Below are 19,342 nucleotides of genomic sequence, written 5' to 3'. Positions count from 1 at the left end.
CCAAATCTTGTTTAGTTTCTCTGTTATAAAAAGCCAAGAGTAGATAAATTGCCTTGAGGAAGAGCTCCAGCAGGCCTGACCACCCAGACCAGTTTGAGCTCAACCCTGACTCACACCTGTGCAGACAGACCATGGAGTGACCCATGGAATGACCAATAACCACCTTTACCTCATTAATAATACTAAAATCTCCGCCCAAGGAGGAGCACAAGCCTCATTTATATGACATACAATGTATGTATAGGCATGTTTCCTTAAGGCCCACGAGAAGCTTTTTTTTAGAGGGAAGGGGAGGGGCAGAGGGCGAGGGAGAGAGAGAATCTCAAGCAAGCTCCACGCCCAGTGCAGAGCCCCACACCAGGCTGGATCTCACAACCCTGAGATCGTGAACTGAGCCCAAGTCAAGAGCCAGACACAACCAACGGAAGCTTCCAAGCGCCCCACAAGCAGCCTTTCTGCCTGCCTCTGCATAGGATGGCCAGGCTTCCCTACCTAAACATGCATCCTACCCCTAAACAAAAGGAGCTTATTCCCCTTGATCAAAAAGTCACGGCTTTGGAAGTTATTCTCCGAGCTCTCCTTATTTCCTGCCAATAAAGTTTACTTTGTGCGACAACCCCACCTGGTGTAACTGTGACTCCCCAAGGAGTGAACTCAACAGTGGTTTGGTTACATAAAGAGATACTTGTTTTAAAAAGAAAATGCCTCTTCATTGCCAGAGTTTTGCCATCCTTGTAACATGGCAGTGGTCTGCTCCTAGATCAGAAATTATGATGGCCAGGGGCGCCTGGGGGGGCTCAGTCGGTGAAGTGTCCGACTCTTGAATTCAGCTCACGTCATGGTCTCAGGGTTGTGAGATCGAGCCTCACGTTGGGCTCCGAGCTGGACATGGGGCCTGCTTGAGATTCTCTCTCTGTCTCCCTCTTAAAAAAAAAAATTAAAATAACTAAATTAAATAAATAAATAAACAAATAAATAAAACTTCTAAACTTGCCAGAACTACTGCACTTCCCTGGCCTCAGGTATTGCTTTTAGGGTTGCTGACTGCAAACTGAAGTGTATTCACATACAACTTTCTGCTGATCCCTTGTCTCATGTTGGTGTGCCCAGCTACTGGCCATCTCTAATGTCTTATGCTCAAGCCTATCATCGACGGGTTACAGAAGCCTTCCCAGGTCCCAATGCAAAGGATCCCGCCAGTTCACAGTATGGTGACTGGGTGTTTCAGAAATGTCATCAAAGGAAGACAGCACCCCCCCCTGGAAAAAAAGGAAGACAGCCTTCCAGCCCACTTGAAAGGGACCTTGCCAAGTGCTCCTGACACTGCTGCAAAACTAGAAAAGTATCAAAGCCGTGGGTGCTCGTCTCAGCTAAAGAAAGCTCTACCTGACACGTGTTCCTCTGTGGTTAAAAGGAAGAATCAAATGCAAAGGAAGAGAAGTAGCTGACATGGGGGTAGCCTGTTTCTATCCAATGTGACAGAACAAGACTTCATATTTTAAACATGAAACCCTTTCGGGGGCGCCTGGGTGGCTCAGTCGTTAAGCGTCTGCCTTCGGCTCAGGTCATGATCCCAGGGTCCTGGGATCGAGCCCCGCGTCGGGCTCCCTGCTCGGCTGGAAGCCTGCTTCTCCCTCTCCCACTCCTCCCTGCTTGTGTTCCCTCTCTCGCTGTGTCTCTCTCTCTCTCAAATAAATAAATAAAATCTTCTTTAATAATAATAAAATAAATAAATAAATATCAATTTTGAGAGACAAAAATCCTCACCAAACCACAGATGAAATAAATGAGGGACTCACTATCTTCTGAGCATGCTGCTGCCGCTTCTCTCAGCTCACCTTTACAGAAAGATTTTGTGTATGACTGTCAGTAACCCCTCTTAATGGGTCTCTGAATGCTTTTAGTTCTTCCAGAGTTATAGGGGGTGGTTGCTAATTGGCTTCCCCTGGTCACTGTACCTCTTGATGTGGTGCCCAGATGCCAACATGCTTGCTCCATCAAATGAGCAAGATCTTCTGGTTGCAAAATTCCATGTGTGGGGTTGTAAATTTAAAACAGTGTCAGGTGTTTCTGCAAACTTCTGGGCATAGGGAAAAGAGGGCTTTATTTTTTTTCACCTGTTTCTTTTTTTCTTTTTTTCTTTTTTCTTTCTTTCTTTTTTTTTTTTTTTTGAGAGAGAGAGAGAGAGATAGGGAAGAGGCAGAGAGAAAGGGAGAGAGAGAATCTTAAGCAGGCTTCATGTGCAGCATGGATCCCAATGCAGGGCTCAATCTCACAACCCTGAGATCATGATCTGAGCTGAAAACAAGAGTCAGATGCTTAACCGACTGAACCCCCCCCAGGCGCCCCTAGAAAAAGGCTTTAAATGGGTAACATCAGATGACAAAAAAAGGCAAGTGGATGACCTCAGAGTCCCAAGTAGCTTCTCAATGGCATCAGCTTTCTGGCCATCCAAATAGGAAAGGCTGGTTATCCTTGAATTGAGGCAAGAAAAATGTAGGATTATATGGCATTTTGCTTTCCTTTCCAGAATTGACACCCATCAGCTTAACACCTTATTAATAACGGAAAGACAACAGGAAAATCTCCAAACACTTAGAAACAATCCATGGGTCAAAGAAGAAATGTCAAAGGAAATTTTTTAAAATACACTGAGCTGAATGAAAATGAAAATATAGCATAGCAAGATGTGTGGGAGACAGCTAAAACAGTGCTGAGAGGGAAATTTATACACTAAATTCATACATTAGTAAAAAGGATAAGTCTCAAATCAATAAACTGAGCTCCCACCTCAAGGAACTAGAAAAAAAAGAGAGGGGCGCCTGGATGGCTCAGTCGGTTAAGCGTCTGCCTTCAGCTCAGGTCTTGATCCCAGAGTCCTGGGATCGAGCCCCACGTGGGGCTTCCTGCTCAGTGGGGAGCCTGCTTCTCCCCCTCCCTCTGCTGTTCCCCCTGCCTGTGCTCTCCTACTCTCTCCGTCAAATAAATTAATTAATTAAATCTTTTTAAAAAATAAAAAAATAATTAAAAAAAGAAAATGGGCAAAACAGATGAAAAGACATTTCATCCAAGAAGATATACGTGGTACATGAAAAGATGTTCAACATCATTATCCACCAGGGAAATGCAAACTACAACCATAATGAGGCATCAGAATGGCTAAAATAAAAAATAATGATAACACCAAATGTTGGTGAGGATGCAGAGAACTGGATCACTCTTACATTGCTGGTGGGAATATAAAATGGAGCTGCCACTCTGAAAAAGTTTGACAGTTTCTTTTTTTTTTTTTAGTATTTTATTTATTAATTTGACAGAGAGAGACACAGTGAGAGAGGGAACACAAGCAGGGGGAGTGGGAGAGGGAGAAGCAGGCTTCCCGCTGAGCAGGGAGCCCAACGTGGGGCTCGATCCCAGGACCCTGGGATCATGACCTGAGCCGAAGGCAGACGCTTAACGACTAAGCCACCTAGGCGCCCTGAGTTTGACAGTTTCTTATAAAACCATGCATCTATCACATGACCCAGCAATTGTAATCTGGGACATTTACCCTAGAGAATGAAGAGTTATGTTCACACAAAAATCTGTACAGGAATGTTTATAACAGTTTTACTCATAATAGCCCAAAACTGCAAACAACCCAGATGTCCTTCAGTGGGTGAATAGTTAAACAAACGATGGTCCATCCACACCATGGAATACTCTTCAGCAATAAAAAAGAAGGAACTACTCATACACTCAATAATCTGGATAAGGCTCCAGAGAATTGTGCCGAGTGAAAAGCTATTTTCAAGAAATTATACATTATATGGTCTCTGAGATCCCATTTCTACAACATTATTGAAATGACAAAATTATAGAAATGGAGAACAGATCATGGTTACCAGGTAATAAGGAAGGGCTGGGGGCTGAGGAAAGTGGGTGTGACTATAAAAGGGCAATAGAAGTAAGCCTGGTGGTGAGCGAAATATATCTTGGCTGGATCAATGTCAGTATCTGGGTGTAATATCATACTCTGGTTTTGTAAGATGTCACCACTGAGGAGCTAGGTAAAGGAGACAGGAGATCTCTTGGTATTGCTTCTTAGTACTACATATGAATCTGCAATTATCTCACACTAAAAAAGTTCAATTGAAAAAGTGAACAAAAGGGGCGCCTGGCTCGCTCAGTCAGAAGAGCATTCACCTCTTGATCTCGGGGTTATAGGTTTGAACCCTACACTGGGTGTAGAGATTACTTAAAAATAAACAAATAAAACCTTTAAAGAAATTTTAAAAATTAAAAAATAATAAAAAATGAACAAAAGATTTAAATAGACATTTCACTAAAGAAAATATAGGAATGAAAAATAAGCACATGAAAAAATGTTCATCTTATTTATCTTTAGGGAAACACAATTTAAAACCACAGTGAGATGTCACTTCACACCCACTGGAATATGGCCAAAATAAAGGCCAACAACCTCCTTGTTCGCCTGTTGATTCACAGGCATGAGGAGTCCAACGTGGCCAGGTGGCAGTCTTCACTTTCAGTTCAATGGAATCAGTAGTGTGCTTCCTGTTGGAAAGAAGACTTTCCTCCCTCTGGAACGAAGGCCTCTAGGACAGCAGAGCATAAGGTCACAGGAACAAGCAGCACAAATGTTGCTGGTGGGTCACTAGGGGTCACAGGGAGTCGGTGCCATTTCCACCCCTTGATTCCTGAACCCATGAATCCCGGCTATGGGGAAAGAGCACCATTTACTGGATGTTGATTCAGAGCATATACAGCTTTCTGGAGAACCTTGCTCCAGCCCTGCAAGGTATCACCACCTAGCCAGCGCTGTAACTGAGTCTTCAGAACTCATTCCACACCATTCCATGGTTCTATCAAGGCAGCTTCTTCAGGATGGTGGGGAACAAACATGGTGAGACCAGTGAATTCTATGAGCGTGGGCCCACTGACACACTTCTTTTGCTGTGAAGTGAGTTCCTCGATCAGAAGCAATGCTGTGTGGAACACCCTGAGGGTGGATAAGGCACTCTGTAAGTCCACAGATGGTGGTTTGGAAGGAAGCATTGTGTGCAGGGAAGGCAAACCCATATCCTGAGTAAGTGTGTATCCCAGTAAGGACAAAACGCTGCCCCTTCCATGATGGAATGAATACCATATATACTGGTATTTTAAGTTTTAAAATTTGGGATATTATCTTGCTTCTTGCTTGTTGTATTATTGAATCTAGGTCAGATTGATGAGGATTTACTTGCAAAGGATAACATATATCTCAACTGTTTTAATGTTTTATTTTTTTCAAAGATTTTTGTTTATTTATTTGAGAGAGAGAGCATGAACAGGAAGAGGGGCAGAGGGAGAAGCAGACCCCCCTATTGAGCAGGGAGCCTGAGGTGGGGCTCGATCCCAGGACTCTGGGATCATGACCTGAGCCGAAGGCAGATGCTTGACCGACTGAGCCACCCAGGCGCCCCTTATGTTTTATTTTTTAAAATGTCATGGTTTAAGAGACACTGAACTCTAGGAAACAAACTGAGGGTTGCTGGAGGGGAGGTGGGTGGGGGGATGGGGTAACTGGGTGATGGGCATTGAGGGCACGTGATGGAATGAGCACTGGGTGTTATATGCAACTGATGAATCACTAAATTCTACCTCTGAAACTTATAAAAAAATGAAAACAAAACAAAACAAAATGTCATGGTAGAGGAACAATGATACATTGTCAGGAATGGAAAAGGAGTTTTTATTTTATTTATTTATTTATTTATTTATTTTTAAAGACTTTATTTATTTGACAGAGAGAGAGACAGCGAGAGCAGGAACACAAGCAGGGGGAGTGGGAGAGGGAGAAGCAGGCTTCCCGCTGAGCGGGGAGCCCGATGCGGGGCTCGATCCCAGGACCCTGGGATCATGACCTAAGCCAAAGGCAGACGCTTAACGACTGAGCCACCCAGGTGCCCGGAAAAGGAGTTTTTAAAGTAATTTTCATAAACTCAAGATATTCATTTTCAACTTTTACCTAAAATGAAACAAGTGATGGTATATTTTCAACATTCATCTTCAACCCTTCACCAATAGCCAATTCCAACAAATTATCCGGTAAGTTATAGTCAAATTTAAATAGTCTTTTAATTAGAGAAATAGATTTCAGATTTTATACACTTTAAGGTTTACAGTTGACAAAGTGTGTTAAGACATACCTTATAACTTGGTCTTGCTGTACCTAACATACACTTTGTTCCACATGTGATTCACCACCAATTTGGACAACATCACAACTGACCTATATCCTATTCCACAAGGCAAGGCCATTGATTACACTATTTAGATGTCTCAGCATTGTTCAATCGCTGTTAATGTTTCAAAAGCTTAGGACTTTTCTCTGGTGAAGTTCTACTAATAAGGAATTCACTTAGGTTTTTTCTTCCTGAAAATGTCTATTTCACTTCCTCCTCAAAGTTTATTTTATTTTTTTAAAGATTTATTTATTTATTTGAGGGGGGAGGGGCAGAGGGAGAGACTCTTTAGGCAGACTCCCCACTGAGCACAGAGCCCAACTCCGGGCTCTATTTCACGGCCCATGACATCATGACCTGAGCTGAAACCAAAAGTAGGATGCTCAACCGACTAAGCCACCCAGGTGCCCCTCAAAGTTTATCAGTTAGCTTTGCTACATAGTGAACCACCCCCAAACAATAATTTATTCACTCACAATTATGTGTGTCAGCAATTTAGGCCAGGCTCAGCTGTGTGGTTCTTCTTTTGGTCTCTCCTAGGCTCACTCATGTCAGTTGACAGGTTGGTTGGAGTGATGCGGTGACCGGGGCTTGTGTCTCCAGTGGACAAGCCCAGGTATATTCACATGGTAGTGGTCATAGTTAGTATTCCAGAGAGCAGCAAGGGAGAAAGTCCTGATGTACAAACACTTTTTAAGCTTCACACTTGTTAATGTCCCATTGACCAAAGCAAATCACATGGCCAAAGCCATATTTGACCTTGCAGAAATGGACTCCATCTCTTGAAGCGGGGAGCTGCGAAGTCATGTTGCAAAAGGATGTGAATATAGGATAGGAAGAATTTATGGCCATTTTTATGATCTATCATAGATATTTACATTGGATATAAAATTCGACACTGGTAGTTATCTTTGCCAGCAAATCAAATATACCATTACATTGCTTTCTGGTTTCTGTAGTTTGTACTGAGAAGTTGGCTGGCTGTCAGTCTAATTGCATAACTGTAAAAGTAATCTATCTCCGGGTCACCTGGGTGGCTCGGATGGTTAAGTGTCTGCCTTCAGCCCAGGTCACAATCCCAGCGTCCTGGGATTGAGCCCCACATCAGGCTCCCGGCTTGGCGGGAAGCCTGCTTCTCCCTCTCCCTCTAACGTTCCCCCTGCTTGTGCTCTCTCACTCTCTCTGTCAAATAAACAAAATCTTTAAGAAAAAAAAAAGTAATCTATCTCCCCCACCCTTCCTGTTGCTATGAATATTTTCTCTTTGACTTTGCTTTTCCTAAACTTTACTCTGATGTACCTGGGTGTGGTTTTCTTTTGTTTTATCTTGCTTTGGGTTCCTATGACTTCTAGAAACTGTGAGTGGATGTCTGTCATCAATTTTGGAAAATGTTATTTATGCCCTGTTTTTTTCTCTCCTTTCATTTTAGCACTCCAATTAAACACACAGTAGACTTTCTTTCTGTATGCCCTATGTCTCTTACCTCCTTTTACCTTGTCTTTTACTATCCTGTTACCTCTCCAGGCTTTATTCTGGCTATTTTCTTCTGACCTAACTTCTAGTTCACTGATTTTCTCTTCAGCCCCTGTTTAACCCACCCATTGAACTCTTAATTTTGGTTGTTGTACTCTACATTTCTAGAGTTTTTATTTTATTCTTTTTTGTAGTTTCAAATTGCTGATTTCTCAATTTTCTCTATTTCCTTAAATGTATTAAATATGATTATTTTATTTTATTTTTTTAAGATTTTATTTATTTATTTGACAGAGAGAGAGAGATAGTGAGAGCAGGAACACAAGCAGGGGGAGTGGGAGAGGGAGAAGCAGGCCTCCCGCTGAGCAGGGAGCCCGATGCAGGGCTCGATCCCAGGACCCTGGGATCAGGACCTGAGCTGAAGGCAGACGCTTAATGACTGAGGCACCCAGGTGCCCCAAATATGATTATTTTAAAGTCTGCATTTGATAATTCCATTACTGGAGTCCATGTAGCTCTGTTACTGTGGTTTTGTTTTTCTGTTTGTTTTAATGCACTCTACACCCAATGTGGGGCTTGAACTCACAACCCCAAGATCAAGAGTTGCATGCTCTAGGGCGCCTGGGTGGCTCAGTTGGTTAAGTGACTGCCTTCGGCTCAGGTCATGATCCTGGAGTCCCGGGATCGAGTCCCACATCGGGCTCCCTGCTCAGCGGGGGGTCTGCTTCTCCCTCTGACCCTCTTCCCTCTCGTGCTCGCTGTCTCTCATTCTCTCTCTCAAATAAATAAATAAATAAAATCTTTAAAAAAAAAAAAAAGAGTTGCATGCTCTACTGATGAGCCAGCCAGGTGCCCCTCTGTTACTGTATTCTGCTGCTTTTTGTAACTTTATTTTTATTATATTTTCTTCCCTCCCTATAGCCTGGTTGTTTTTAAGTGAGTGTAGGACATTATATATGGAAAACTGCATAAATAAATTGAGGCCAAGGATGATGCTATCTTCCTCCAGAAAAGATTTATATTTGCTTCTGGCAGGCAGCTAGGACAATAGAAATCTTGGATTTCTTTAATCCAGTTTCCAGGTATTAAAATGGCTCAGATCTTGACCACAGTCCCTTAAGGGATAGGGCTACAGTCCTTTTATTTTCATTTTTTAAAATTAATTAATTTTTTTTAGTTAACATATAATATGTTATTTGTCTCAGAGGTAAAGCTACAGTCCCTTTAGAGGGCTATTCTATTTATACTTTGTGTTTACTCCTAGACCTTTGGGTTTTCAACCCAAAGCCTGAGATGTCACCTTTTTGATGGACCCTGAACTCCAAGTCTTAATCCCTTGGCACATAAGTCTGTCAACAGCTGTGCTCAGCTTCTCGTACTCTCAGCTGCCTCTTCTGGAATCAGCGACTGAGCTCACCTTTCTCTGTTTCCCCTTTCTCCCATATCTTGGCCCCATAATGCTTCACTGACTGTTATCACTTGGATATTTTCTTTTTTTAAAAGAAAGATTTTATTTATTTATTTGAGAGAGCGAGAGAGTGAGAGAGAGAGCACAAACAGGGTGAAGGACAGAGGGAGAAGCAGGCTTCCTGCAGGGAGCCCGATGCAGGACTAGAACCCAGGACCCTGAGATCATAACCTGAGCTGAAGGCAGACGCTTCAGCAACCGAGCCACCCAGGGCCCCTTCTTTTTGTTTTTAAGTAATCTCTACACCCAATGTGGGGCTCGAACTCACAACCCCAAGATCAAGAGTCACATGCTCTACCAACTGAGTCAGTCGGGTACCCCTATCACTTGGATATTTTCTTTTTTTTTTTTTAAGATTTTATTTATTTATTTGACAGAGAGAGACACAGCGAGAGAGGGAACACAAGCAGGGGGAGTGGGAGAGGGAGAAGCAGGCCTCCCACGGAGCAGGGAGTCTGATGCGGGGCTCGATCCCAGGACCCTGGGATCAAGACCTGAGCCGAAGGCAGAGGCTTAACTACTGAGCCACCCAGGCACCACTTGGATATTTTCAAGCAAATTTTTTTTATATTTTGTTGAGCTTGTTTGGTTGTTCTCAGTGAGAACTATAATTCAAATTACTTACTCTGTCCTTACTGGCCACAGAAGCTATTCAGCACCATGCTCTTAGGCTTTCTTTATATTGCTGGATCTACATATAATCTTGCTTACAAATACTGCACAGTGCTCCCTAATGTCCTATTTGCTTCTTCAATGATGGATGCCCAGATTGCTTGCACTTCCCAGTCACCACAAATAAAGCTGCAATGAGCTTTCTTACACACGCCACCTTACACCTTGTGTAAGAATTACTTTGTGGGGCGCCTGGGTGGCTCAGTTGGTTAAGCGACTGCCTTCGGCTCAGGTCATGATCGTGGAGTCCCGGGATCGAGTCCCGCATCGGGCTCCCTGCTCAGCAGGGAGTCTGCTTCTCCCTCTCCCGCTCCCCCCTCTTGTGCTCTCTCTCTCTCACTCTCTCTCTCAAATAAATAAATAATAAAATCTTAAAAAAAAAAAAAAGAATTACTTTGTGATGTATACCTAAAAGCAGAATTACTGGATGTATAGGCTAGGTATATGCTTAACTAAATACTCATATGTTGTTCTCCAGAGTGGCCGTGCCTGTCTATTCCCAGCAGCAGTATCCCCCTATGTCTCTGCCAGCATTTGGTATCACATGTGTTTCTAGGTGTGCATGTGTATTTGCCAACTAAGGAGTATAAAGTGGTATCTTGTTGTTGCTCTAATTTGCATTTCTGTGATAATCAATGGGTTTGAGCATCTTTTTTTTTTTTTTTTGATCATCTTCTTTATATGCCTCTTAGCATGTTGGGTTTTTCTTCTGCAAACCCCTTATTCCTATGCTTTGCCCATTTTTCTTATTTTTATTATTTTTTCTAGCTTTATTGAGATATAATTGGCATATAACCATTAGAGTACACTGTAAGGGGCGCCTGGGTGGCTCAGTCAGTTAAGCGTCTGCCTTCAGCTCAGGTCATGATCCCAGGGTCCTAGGATCAAGCCCCGCATCGGGCTCCCTGCTCGGCGGGAAGCCTGCTTCTCCCTCTCCCTCTCCCCCTGCTTCTGTTCCCTCTCTCACTGTGTCTCTCTCTGTCAAATAAATAAATAAATAATCTTTAAAAAAAATTAAAGTACACCGTAAGTCAGTATCCAGTCAGAAAAACAAAAGCTACACAAAGTATTTCAATGGAGTGGATTGAATGTAGAGGATTGATTATCCAAGCAGCAGCAGACTGGAGGACCTGAGCACAGAGGCAATAACTGGGAGAACGAAAGGAAGGTGCTGCGTTATGAACCTTGAAGTTCAGGGGAGGAGGAGGGGTTCTGCAGAGAGAATGCGTGCTGCCTACACTGCCAAGGCTTAGGGGAAGGGTGCGTGGTTCGGGGACTTGAACCCCTGCGGAGTGGTGACCCATGCCTAGTTCTGAGAATGCTGAAATTAGCTAGAAATCAACTGATGCTCCCAGGCTGAGGACCAAGCCTGGGTGACAGCAATAGGAACAGGAAGCAAACAGGAAGGAGTAAGATCCTTGTCCCCTTTCCCCAGTCTTCCTCTAGTGTCCCTGCTGGTGGAAACTAACAGAGAGCCAGACGAGGAGGAAAAAATGTGGTTGCAGAATCCTAGTGCGAGCATCACAAAGGCAAATGTGTTGTATTTACCACCACCACCACCACCCCGCCCCCTTTGATGGCTTCTCGTCATCAGTACAAACCTTCTACATGTATTTGACCTTCAATCAGCAATGGTGCCAACTTTTTGTTTCTGCCTGACAAAATGCCAGCATTATTGACAAAAAATATGCTCACACCCTCTCCCCAAGGTGGAGAGACACAAAGTCCCAACAGCCTTTGTAATCATCCCCAAAACACAGCCACAGTATTGATGATGTTAATTTCTCCTCTAAGTAAGTCATAGTCCCACTTGAATATTCTGTGACCCAGAGACTAAATTGTAAAATTACTCATCAAAACAATTGCTATATAAAGTACTAAAGGGAAAGGAGAGGAAGCAGAAAATAAATTATAATATAATATAATACAATATAATATAATAAAGGGAGAAATTGTACACAGCGTAATACTCATTTCTATCAATGGTCAGTCCGAAATTGATTTTCATAACTTCCTTCTTCTGCACTTTGGCTGGTTGGGGTTCAATACGTTGGGGAGTTTCTCAAACTTACTCTCAATACCCAGATGGATAAAATGACATGCTTTGTGAATGCCAGCCACCAATTTCCCAGCCACCCCAGTATATGTCTGTATTGTTGAAGTCATATACATATACTGGGTTGGTCCATTCACATTCCTCTTCCCCAAACCTCTGTCACCAAACTTCCAACCCTATTCTTTTTTTTAAGATTTTATTTATTTTGTTTGACAGAGAGAGAGAGACACAGCGAGAGCAGGAACACAAGCAGGGGGAGTGGGAGAGGGAGAAGCAGGCTTCCCGCCGAGCAAGGAGCCCCATGCAGGGCTCGATCCTAGGATCCCGGGATCATGACCTGAGCCCAAGGCAGACTATTAACTGACTGAGCCACCCAGGTGTCCCCTGAAAATACATTTTCCTAAAGAAGACGTACAGCTGGCCAACAGACACATGAAAAGATGCTCAACATCATTCATCATCAGGGAAATGTAAATCAAAATCACCATGAGATATCACTTCACACACGGTAGAATAGGTATCATCAGGGGGCACCTGGCTGGCTCAGTCAGAAGAGCATGTGACTCTTGATCTCAGGGTTATGATTTCGAGTGCCACGTTGGGTGTAGAGATTATTGAAAAAAATAAACTTTAAAAAAAAAAGAATAAAGGGGCGCCTGGGTGGCTCAGTCAGTTAAGCATCCAACTTCAGCTCAGGTGATGATCTCAGGGTCCTGGGATCGAACCCCATGTCCATGTCAGGCTCCCTGCTCAGCAGGGAGTCTCACTCTCCCTCTGCCCCTCCCCCTTGCTCATGCTCTCTATCTCTCTATCTCTCTCTCCCTCTAATAAATAAATAAAATCTTTAAAAAAGATGGTATGGAGTAAACTATCTGATCTTCTATTTCACCCATCCCCGCATTCCCCTCCACTCTGGTAACCATCACTTTGTCCTCTATAGTTAAGAGTCTGTTTCTTGGTTTGTCTCTCTCTCTTTTCCTTTGCTCATTTGTTTTGTTTCTTAAATTCCACATATGAGTGAAATCATATGGTATTTGTCTTTCTCTGACTTATTTCACTTAGCATAATACTCTCTAGCTCCATCCATGTCATTGCAAATAGCAAGATTTCATTCTTTTTTATGGCTGAATAATATTCTATTGTGTATATATACCACATCTTCTTTATCCATTTATCCATTGATGGACACTGGGTTGCTTCTATAATTTGGCTATTGTAAATACTACTACTATAAACATAGGGGTGCATGTATCCTTTTGAATTAGTGTTTTTGTATTTTTGGGGTAAATATCCAGTGGTGCAATTACTGGACCATAGGGTAGTTTTATTTATTTATTTATTTATTTTTAATTTTTTAAAAGATTTTATTTATTTATTTGACAGAGAGAGAGACACTGCGTGAGAGGGAACACAAGCAGGGGGAGTGAGAGAGGGAGAAGCAGGCTTCCCGCCGAGCAGGGAGCCCGATGCGGGGCTCGATCCCAGGACCCTGGGATCATGACCTGAGCCGAAGGCAGACTATTAACCACTGAGCCACCCAGGTGCCCCAGTAGTTTTATTTTTTATTTATTTATTTTTTTTTAAAGATTTTATTTATTTATTTGAGACAGAGAGAATGAGAGAGAGAGAGAGAGCACATGAGATGGGGGAGGGTCAGAGGGAAAAGCAGGCTCCCTGCCGAGCAGGGAGCCCGATGTGGGACTCGATCCAGGGACTCCAGGATCATGACCTGAGCCGAAGGCAGTCGCTTAACCAACTGAGCCACCCAGGCGCCCAGTAGTTTTATTTTTAATGTTTTGAGGAAACTTCATACTGTTTTCCACAGTGGCTGCACCAGTTTGCATTCCCACCAACAATGCAAGAGGGTTCCTTTTTCTCCACATCCTTGCCAACACTTGTTGTTTCTTATGTTTTTGATTTTAGCCACATGTGTGAAGTGATACCTCATTGTAGTTTTGATTTGCATCTCCCTGATGATGAGTGAAGTTGAGCATCTTTTCATGTGTCTATTGGCCATCTGGATGTCTTCTTTGGAGAAATGTCTGTTCATGTCTTCTGTCCATTTTTTAATTGGATTATTTATGTTTTGGGTGTTGAGTTTTTTAAGTTCTTTATATATTTTGGATACCAATCCTTTATTAGATATGTCATTTGCAAATATCTTCTCCCGTCCAGTAGGTTGTCTTTTAGTTTTGTTGGTTGTTTCCTTCACTGTGCAGAAGCTTTTAATTTTGATGTAGTCCCTATAATTTTGCTTTTATTTCCCTTGCCTCAGGAGACATCTAGAAAAATGTTGCTATGGCTGGTGTTAGAGAAATAACTGCCTGTGCTCTCTTCTAGGATTTTTATGGTTTCAGGTTTCACATTTAGGTCTTTAATCCATTTTGAGTTTATTTTTTTTTATGGTGTAAGAAAGTTGTCTAATTTCACTCTTTTGCATGTAGCTGATCAGTTTTTCCAACACCATTTGTTGAAGAGACTGTCTTTTTTCCATTGGACATTCTTTCCTGATTTGTCGAAGATTAGTTGACCATAGAGTTGAGGGTCCATTTCTGGGTTCTCTATTCTGTTCTCTTGATCTATGTGTCTATTTTTGTGCCAGTACCATACTGTTTTGATTACTACAGCTTTGTGATATAACTTGTGATATCTCCAGCTTTGCTTTTCTTTTTCAAAATTACTTTGGCTATTCAGGGTCTTTTGTGGTCCCATATCTTAGGATCATTTGTTCTAGTTCTGTGAAAAATTCTATTGGTATTTTGATAGGGATTGCATTAAATGTGTAGATTGCTTTGGGTAATATAGACATTGTAACAATATTTGTTCTTCCAATCCGTGAGCATGGAATGTCTCTCCATTTCTTTGTGTCATCTTCAATTTCATCAATGTTTTATAGTTTTCAGGGCACAGGTCTTTCACCTCTATGGTTAAGTTTATTCCTAGGTATCTTATTATTTTGGGTGCAATTGTAAATGGGATTGTTTTCTTAATTTCTCTTTCTGCTGTTTCCTAATTGGTGTATAGATGTACAACAGATTTCTGCATGTTAATTTTGTATCCCGGGACTTTACTGACTTCCTTTATCTGTCCTAGTAGTTTTTCAGTGGAATCTTTTGGGTTTTCTGTATGTAGTATCATGCCATCTGCAAATAGTGAACGTTTTCCTTCTTCCTTACCAGTTAGGATGCCTTTTATTTCTTTTTATTGTCTGATTGCTGTGGCTCGGACTTCCAGTACTATGTTGAATAACAGTGGTGAGATTGAATAACAGTGGTGAGAGTGGACATCCTTGTCTTGTTCCTGACCTTCAGGGGAAAGCTCTCAGGTTTCCTCATTGAGGATGATGATTGCTGTGGGTTTTTCATAGATGACCTTTATTATGGTTTTTTTTTTTTTTTAAGATTTTATTTATTTATTTGCCAGAGAGAGACACAGCAAGAGAGGGAACACAAGCAGGGGGAGTGGGAGAGGGAGAAGCAGGCTTCCCGCTGAGCAGGGAGCCCTATGCGGGGCTCGATCCCAGGACCCTGGGACATGACCTGAGCCGAAGGCAGACGCTTAACGACTGAGCCACCCAGGCGCCCCGACCTTTATTATGTTGAGGTATGTGCCCTCTAAACCTACTTTGTTGAGTTTTTTTTTTTTTATCATGAATGGATGTTGTACTTTGTCAAATGCTTTTTTTGCAACTCTTGAAATGAGCATATAGTTTTTATCCTTTATTATTATTATTATTTTTAAAGATTTTATTTATTTATTTGACAGAGAGAGACACAGTGAGAGAGAGAACACAAGCAGGGGAAGTGGGAGAGGGAGAGGCAGGCTTCCCGCCGAGCAGGGAGCCCGATGTGGGGCTCGATCCCAGGACCCTGGGATCATGACCTGAGCCGAAGGCAGACGCTTAACCGACTGAGCCACCCGGGTGTCCCACTAACTCTTCTTTAAATGTTTGGTAGAATTTTCTTGTGAAGCCATCTGTCTGATCCTGAACTTTTGTTTGTTGGGATTTGTTTGTTGTTTTTTGTTTGTTCGTTTGTTTTATTACTGATTAAGTCTCCTTGCTGGTAACTGGTCTGTTCAAATTTTCTATTGTTCTGACATCTTGATATCACTGAATTTAGGTCAGGATTGAGTTCAAGTTTAAGTCAACCAAGCAAGTAAGCTGCATGGGCTAACATTAAATACAGAATCTCTGGTGAACACACCCAGCTCAATAGACTGTGTCTTACTCAGTGTTATATTCTATCCTCCTTGGTGTAACATCTCTAGAATTCATTCCCACACATATTCTCCCAGCTTTCTAACAGTACTTACTAACAAAAATCTTGCTATTCTTTTGGTGTATAAGCTATTTCCTCTTGGGTCTTAGTGTGTGCCTGTTCCCCTGGAGCTTGCTGAGAGTAGACCCTAACTATGGGTTTAATGGCAACAGGGGATGGTTGTGGTGGGTCTTGAGGAGAATGGATACCCCCTTGCAAGGCACCAGAGAACTTTCATGAAAGCCCTAAACATTCTCTTACTTTTCAAGGGGCATCTGGCTAGCTCAGTCGGTAGAGCGAGCAACTCTTGATATCTGCGTTGTAAGTTCGAGCCCCACGTTGGGTGTAGCGATTACTTTTTTTTTTTTAACAGATTTTTTTTTTTTTTTAAGATTTTATTTATTTGACAGAGAGAGACATAGTGAGAGAGGGAACACAAGCAGGGGGAGTGGGAGAGGGAGAAGCAGGCTCCCCGCAGAGCAGGGAGCCCGATGTGGGACTCGATCCCAGGACCCTGGGATCATGACCTGAGCCGAAGGCAGTCGCTTAACCAACTGAGCCGCCCAGGCGCCCGGGTGTAGCGATTACTTAAAAATAAAATCTTTAGGGGTGTCTGGGTGGCTCAGTCCGTTAAGCGTCTGCCTTCGGCTCGGTTCATGATCCCAGGGTCCTGGGATCAAGCCCCGCATCGGGCTCCCTTCTCCCCCCCCTCCCTCTGTTGCTCCCCCTGCTTTTGCTCTCCTTCTGTCTGTCTCTCTGAAAAGTAAGATTTTACTTATTAATTTGACATAGAGAGACACAGTGAGAGAGGGAACACAAACAGGGGGAGTGGGAGAGGGAGAAGCAGGCTTCCTGCGGAGCAGGGAGCCCGATGCGGGGCTCGATCCCAGGACCTTGGGACCATGACCTGAGCCGGAGGCAGACGGTTAACGACTGAGCCACCCAGGCGCCCCTTAAAAAATCTTTAAAAAACAAATAAGATAAATAAAAAAATTCTCTTCCTTTTTGTAGCCATAGGGCTGCTAGTGCTGGGGATCAAGCACAAAGTTGCATTGTGCAGGTTCAGTTGATTCCCAGCCTCTCCATGCTTCTCAAACTCAGTGGTGCTTTCAAGCCTGGAGATGCAAACAAACCAATCCATATGGCCCCTCTTTTGGGATAGGATTCCTGACACCACCCCTGTTACCGGTTTCTCCATCAGTCTGGATCTTACAAGGAAGCCAAAACAAGGACAGGTCCTTCCCTAGTGCCTGGGGAGGGAGCACAACTCTGCGGAGACCTTGATCCTGGACTTCTGGCCTCCAGAACTAGGAGACGCTACCTTTCTGTTGTTTAAGCCCCTGGTTTGTGGTCCTTTGTTACAGCAGCCCCTGCAGACTCATGGAAAAATGGGTAGGGGCTGCAATTCCTCAAACTGAGCAACTTAGAGACAGGGGCAGGGCCTAGCTAGTGCTAGGGCTCCTAAGGTCAGAAGAGGGCCCCGGGGGGCTGGGACTCAGACCTCTGAGGACGAGCGGCATTCCTTGCCTGGTGATGGCGTCTCAGAGGTGGGATGCACCAAAGCTGTTTTCGTAAGTGCTGGGAAATTTGAACATTTGGTTCTCATGGGAGAAGAAGACTGCCAGGGGGACACACGGAAGGGGCACGTCCCTTCCTCCTCCCCCAGCCCCCCTCTAACAGCCTCGGCAGCAGAGCCTAAGATGCAGCCAGCCAGCCAAGCATGTGGTTTGCACAGTCCCCATTCTGGCATCACAAAGCGGGTGACAGCAAAGTAGGTTGACCTCTGAGGAGGGACTGCGTGTACCCACTTTATCCATAATAGGCGGACCGGAAACCGCCCAAATGTCTACCAACAAGAAAATGGATACGTAAATTGTGGTGTATCCATACAATGGATGCTGCTCAGCGATGAAGAGGAGGGAACTGACACCGAGAGCCACACGGATGATGTCACCGGAGAGGTGCTCTCTGGAGCAGCTTCTCAGCCGAGTGGAGGCACGAAGGGGCTTTTCCACAGCGATGCAAATGTTCTACAGCTTGATCTGAGTGGCGGGTTTGTGGGTAAAAAATGCAGGTGTGCACTTTATTTCATGCATGCTGAGTCTCAGTGAGGACATTTTTCGGGGATTTCAGGGCAGCAAAATAATTCTGTATGATACTGTAAAGGTGAATCAATGTCATTATACGTTTGTCCCAATCCATAGAACACACAACACGGAGAGTGAACCCTAGTGTAAGGTGTGGAGTTCGGTTAATAACAGGTTGTTATTGGTTCGTCGGTGCTCACAGGTGGCCCACACCAATGCGAGATGTTAATAGGAGTGAAAACTGAGGTTGGGGAGTGACGGACTCTATGTAGGAACTCCACTCTCTGTTCAATTTTTCGGTAAACCGAAACTTGCTTTATAGTTTTTTTTTAATGTTTTAAGTAGGCTCCACACACAATGTGGGGCTTGAACTCACGACCCGAAGATCAAGAGTCACACCCTCTACCGACTGAGCCAGCCAGGCGCCCCCTTAAACCTGCCTTAAAAACCAAAGTCTGGGGCACCTGGGTGACTCGTCGGTTAAGGGTCCAACTCTTGATCTCAGCTCAGGTCTCGATCTCAGGGTCGTGAGTTAAAGCCCCGAGTTGGGCTCCCTGCCGGGCATGGAGCCTACTTAAACAACAAGAACAACATCTAGGAAGGCAGCCCAGGGCTGACGCCGCTGATGCCCCAGGACCCCGGGCTCCTTTGGTGTTGCTGCTCAGCCATCCCCAATAGTCAGCTTCGGTTCAGTGGTCTAGGATGGCTCCTCCCAGGCCACCCAGCATTTGTGTTCCAGGGAGGAAAGAACGGCTCAGCCTGGAGGTTACGCATCCACTCACATTCCACTGGCCCCACCTAGGTGCAAAAGAGGTCGGGAAATGGACCTTCAGCTGAGCAAAATCCTATTGTTATGTCAAAATAAGCGCAGATCCTGGGCTGAGAAGCAGACGCTGACCGCTACAGCTGGAGATTAAGCAGGGATGATGAGCGGAGACAAGTCTTGAGGGGATTTGCTGTCAACCGGAGCACAGAAACGGGACAAGTGCCAGAGGGGCGGGTGTTCTTAGTGATGTAAGCTGTGATAGCAAGTTTGCCCACAGGACTGATCAACAGCGACAGGAAAATTAGAGACGCAGAGAAGAGAGCAATCCCTGAGC

Source organism: Halichoerus grypus, chromosome X, assembly GCF_964656455.1.
Source record: "Halichoerus grypus chromosome X, mHalGry1.hap1.1, whole genome shotgun sequence".
Taxonomy (NCBI): domain Eukaryota; kingdom Metazoa; phylum Chordata; class Mammalia; order Carnivora; family Phocidae; genus Halichoerus; species Halichoerus grypus.
The sequence above is the reverse complement of the archived record's forward strand: the minus strand, read 5'-3'. Positions refer to the sequence as shown.